The sequence below is a fragment of the Panulirus ornatus genome, chromosome 68 (assembly GCF_036320965.1).
Source record: "Panulirus ornatus isolate Po-2019 chromosome 68, ASM3632096v1, whole genome shotgun sequence".
NCBI lineage: Eukaryota > Metazoa > Arthropoda > Malacostraca > Decapoda > Palinuridae > Panulirus > Panulirus ornatus.
The window spans coordinates 21,189,605-21,195,604 of NC_092291.1; positions in this window are offsets into that span (position 1 = coordinate 21,189,605).

A 6,000-nucleotide genomic window follows, 5' to 3' on the forward strand; every position below is an offset into this window, starting at 1 on the left:
ATCCGAGCAGCCAGAGAGCAAGAGAAACCAAGGTAATCTGGCCATCCAAAGGCAAGAGAAAGCAAGGTAATCTGGCCAGCCAGAGACCAAGAGAAACTAAAATAATACCTCACTACAAGACGTCCTAGGCCAGTAGATTGGGTGTCAGAGAGCGTTACGGGTTAGTCCTGATCCTGCACCAGACATGTCAGCCCCAGTGTCTGGCTGAGCCGTTCCAGGGTCTGCCTGGATGCCAATATTCCGGTAAACCTGATCAAAAAAAGGTGCCATCTGAGTTTACCGAACAAACAACACTAATATACGCGTTCTCTCGATTACCTTCTCTGACCATCACTCTCATACGGCAGCTAAAGTAGAGGATACACGTCGTGGGTGCATTAGTAAAACAAGCTTTCGTGGCTGTGTGAAATTCGAGCCTACTGCTGACTTGGGCTGCCCTCTCCAAACCCTGCCAGTACCAGCGCGAAGGACGCTCAAGCTCCAGACCAGTGTACTGGTGGAGATGGCGGGAGGCTGTAGTAATGCCTTCTCTAACACTCACCCAGGGACAGAACTGACAGCATGTAATCTTTTTTTACTGAAGGTATTACCAACACATTCCACGTTTGTATCCCTATCCAGCTATGTGGATGATAACGTCAAACCGATGCCATCAGGGGTCATGGCCTGGCCGGTTAATACAGCCGTATTATGTTTCGCTTGTTTCTTAAGTTAGTGTCGCTTCAAAATGTACATTTCTCATGCTGGTGTTGGTTTTAAGTCTACAACCATATACTCATTAGTTCATTTATTAATTAATCATCTTTTACGATGAACTTATCGTCCTACTTTCTCAATCAATGTGGCTTCAACTGAGGCAGACTTTTTGGCTTGTAATATATATATATATATATATATATATATATATATATATATATATATATATATATATATATATATATATATATATATATATATATATATGTATATATATATATATATATATATATATATATATATATATACATGCGTCCGGGGAAGTGGAGCGGGTTGTGACACCTGGGGAACACAACATTCAGCTGGGGTAATCACTCAGTAATGCATGACCATGTGAAGGCCTGACGGAGGCCAGTACCCTTCGCCTGCCCTGTATATCCTGCTGTGAACCTCACTCCTGCTGCAGGATCACTCTCCCTTCGCACCCCGTCCTCATGAGGAACCCTCCTCATTCACCTTCCTACGATGGCCAAATACCACTCGGTGAGGGAATGCTCCCGACATGATAAAATGAGAACGAAAAATTCATCCCTCATCTAGAAAGAAGGAAAATACCACAACACATTATACGTTTACATCTGATCAGTCACCACAGGGTTATTTGATAAACATAAACATACGGATCGTGAAAACTGAGATGCCTCAATTACACACATGGAGTTTACATACGTACAGTATCAGATACTGTATACATACATATTCAGGCGCTAAAATCTACACCTTTTACCGAAGCTTAAGCATGAGCAGCCCCATGTTGCCGACGTCAAGGGCAGTAATCTACACAGGCATTTAGTAGGGCAGGATCGCCAGCTGCTGCTGCTCACTCTGGTGAGATGTTTTGAGAAGGTTACACTGGTGGAGTATGAACAGGGGTACTTTAACCTTAAACACATAGGGAAGGGTTAAGGAAGCGGGAAGAATGGTTTAATAAAAGATGTAATAAAGTAAATGTGGTTCGAGATGTGCAATGACGAAGCTATAGGCGGAACTTTAGCCAGCCAGTACCTGTAATGTATAAGAGAGCAAGGATAGAGAACAGAAGGTAAAGAAAAGATGAACAAATGAACTTTGAAAAGAATATCTTGGAAAAGGTAGAAGACCAAAAACTTTTCCTTATACTCACTTGAAGCCAACCGTCAGTTAGAGACCAGCAAAGCAGCTCAAAGATCCAGAGGGAAGAATTGCAGAGGATGACGTAAAAATATACTAGGAACTCAAAACAAGTTCAAAAGTGTTTCCACAGTGGAAGACACAATAACCAAACCAGTGAGACGGAATGGGAGAAGGTTCTGGAAAGCGTTGAGATATCTAGAAAGACATTACCAGACTACTAAAAGATCTTAACTCATACAAGACTCATGGTCCACATGAAATTTCACCAAATGCGCTGAAGTGTGTACTGATACTGTTCAAGATGTTGCTGGAGAAAGGCATAGTGCAAAGGTGTGGAAAGGCAAACGTCAGACCTCGCTATAGGAAAGGAGACCGGGAAGGGGCCATGAACAACAGACTGGTCTCTCTGACGAGTTTGGTCTGTTAAGTGATGGAAAAGATTATAATCAGAAAGCAAATGGGTGACCTCTACATACGACAGATTACCTAAGTGTGAGACAGCACTTCTTAGATTTCTACACGAAAGCTCCTGTGGCTCCGAGACTGCGTTATCTCCAGTAGCAGTAAAATGATGGACTCCTTTGGAGTGAGAAGTTCTTCGAGGAGACTGTACTCCCTTCCGTCAACAGACGATGATAAAGCAGACAAAGGTGACTTTTCACTTGCAGTGTAACCACAGGCGAGCGGAGTCTAGCAACTCTCTCTCTCTCTCTCTCTCTCTCTCTCTCTCTCTCTCTCTCTCTCTCTCTCTCTCTCTCTCTCTCTCTCTCTCTCTCTCTCTTTATATATATATATATATATATATATATATATATATATATATATACATCAAAACACGATGACTTACCAGCCTGCCATAGCGTGGTTATGGGCTGGTGTGGCATTACCCACCGTCGCCATACGTATTCACAACACAGTTGGTACAAGCAGGAGGTAGGGTGGGTTGTGGTGTCTCCTGCTCCACACCTGGCTGACCCGACGCCCGCCACCACGCTAACACTCCATGACACTCTAATCTCAGCCTCTTTCCTCCTAGGCGGCCTCCCTCACACCCAGCGGTGCTCTTGCACCCTACCTCCCTCCTTCCTTCCAGTGGTGCTCTCTCACCTCCCCTTCTTCAGTCTCCCTCGTAGGGACTCCATCATCCTCCCTCCAGACGGTGCTTCATTCATATGAAGACAGGCAAGTGCCAAAATAATGAAAATTTGCTACTGTCCAACAAGCCTAGATAGGTCGTGGGAACTTGTTACAAACAGTAAGTCGAGACAAAATCGTTTATATTTCTTAGGAGAAAATAAACTGAAATGGCGATTACCAACACGAGTTTCGAGATAAAAGATAGTTTCAATAACACTGAATGCGTGTGTGGATAGAAGAAAAGTTTACAGACTGAAAACCTCACCTGCTATGAAATGAGGAAGCGTACGACTGGCTCTCACGTGACGGGTTGGGTTGGGTGGGGTACCACACTGCTCTCATCCCTCGGGGACATGGTTCCATCACACACATCAGCGACCTGGAGACAGGAATACAACAGAACATCAAAATTTGCCGATGACACGAAATTATGAAACATCGCCTAGTCAAAAGTAAAGCTGTCTGCCGAAATGTTGAAACTGATTTACACGAATGGACTGGAGTTGTCAGAGTCATGGCATATGGACAGCAATGAACACAAATGCAAACGTAATGTACTCTGGTGATAACTATATCAATAATGAATATATAATCTTTGGTAAACCTTTAGTAGAAGTAAAATACAGGAGGAAACCTTGGAGAGGTCGTCTGCAATGGTCCAAAATACGAAGAAAAAAAAAGGCCTACCAGCATGGCACAAAGCCAACCGGAGGCTAGGAATTACTAACAGAATTAAAACTACGAAACGAATGATAAAATACTCAGTCTTTCTAACACCCCTGGTCAGACCTCATTTGATATACGCTGTTCAGTTCTGGCCACCAAACCTGAACAAAGACGAAGAAAAACAGAAACAGATTCAAAGAAGAACAGAAAAACTAATTCTGTCACTCAGTAATAAGTCTTGTGAAGAAAAACTGAAATACATATAGTTAGTCTGCAAACAAACAAGTAAGCAAATGTGGGACAGATTACGAGATCTACAAGTAATCTCCACAATAACAAATAATTCTGCAACATGTGAAAACTGCTTCATGTTACATAAAGATTAAATAATGACCATAAATAACGGCATGGTATTCACAGGAAGGAGATGTAATGTAACAGCAAAGTGGACATTTTTCTCTTCCAGCTGCGGAGGTGATGAAGACTGGCATAAACAACCACTATACATATGCAGTTAACGTGTAACCAGTCACTACCTTTAAAGCAAGGTTACATAAATAATACTTCAGTGAATTCCATTATCATTACATAGCCCTGTTTCAAGAAAGAAAAATAAAAGTCACGGGTAAGTCATGAAAAAAATCTATTTTCTGTTTCAGAGTTCAGCCCTAGATTTTGAATTGGATTATAATATTTAGGCTTATAGGCCAAGTACTGGAGTATCTAAGGCTATTCAGCGCTCGTAATACAGTATAGAATATTCTATCTTAAAAATTCCTTTTAACTCAAACAAATGACTAATGCCACTTTTGATAGACCAAGAAGGGAAGAACGAAAAGTATAGGAGAGAAAATAGCCCACATGTGTTGGTGTGAGAGCTCAAGCTTGACTTTTGCAGCTTGGTTAAACCCACGTACCAGGGAAAGGAAAAATCCCCGCTGCCATAGCTCAAGCCATCACTGCTCCACACAAACCCCACCACTGCCGGGTTCACCCCTAGAGACCCCACATTCACCATTTCCTGAAAAAAAAGAAAAAAAAAATGTATTTTTGGTCGTATACTTTCTCCATACCACATGCCGTTCCCTAGGTTTATTCCCACGTCAGCTGTTGAGCCGAAGGGAGACGCATTAGTGCCCTTGTTCCTATTACAATTATAATTAAGGCTGCAGATAACCTCGTCATGGATCATCAGGTTTCCTGTTATCAGTCCTGTGACTTCGGGTAACCTCGTCACAGGCCATCAGGTCTCCTGTTATCTGTGCTTCCCATGTACTCCATCCTAGATGTACTCCCTCACCCTCCCTCCCTCTCTCATCCTCCTTTCCTGCGATACCTATTCAGCCTCCCTCCCTCTCACATTATCATCACCCAGGTAAACCCTCACCCAAACTACCCAGATCCTTATTCTACCATTCCTCACTGTTCTCATTACCCACACACACACACACACACACACACACACACACACACACACACACACACTGTACCTCAATATTCTATTCCTCGTACTCAATCTTGCTCCTGAGCCGCCATGCTCACCAGAACATGCTTCCATCCTAAAGACCTTCATTTTCATGCATTTTACCACGACCTGTCTTTCTCAGCATTTCCTTTACCTCACATTGGCATCACATTCCTTCAGAGACACTGATTCTCTGAAATATTCAGTCTTACTTCCACACACTCAATCCTTATCTTATGAACTATTCCTACCACTACACAATCATCAAATATACACCAATTCACATCTGACAGGACCTCTAACTCACAACTCATTCGTCCTTCCTCATGAACGTTTACATTTACCCCCACCCACCTCATTTTCGTCCCATCTCCCACATGATCCTTTACCCACAAACACCCCACTTTCATATCATCTTCCTCACGAATCTTTACCCTCAAACACCTCATTTTCGCCCTATCCCTCTAACGACGACCTATCCTCACACACCTCATTTTCATATAATTTTCCTCTCGAGCTTTTAATCCTACACACCTCACTTACGTAACATTATCCTCACGAAACTTTACCCTCACAGACCTCACTTTCCTTACATCTTCCCCACGAACCTTTACCCCCCTCATGCACATCACCCTCGTACTATCATCCTTATGAACGTGTCTTCTCACGAACCCTTAACTTTATACACCTCACGAACCTTTACACATTACTTTCACTCACTCACTTTCGTACTATCCTCCTCATGAACCTTTATCCTCTCCCCTTTCCTTATTCTTCATCATCTTCCTCTTTCTTCCCCACCCCCCCCTTTCCACTACACCCTCCCTCCTCTTTCCTGGCACTTCCCCAACTTCCAACCAAAT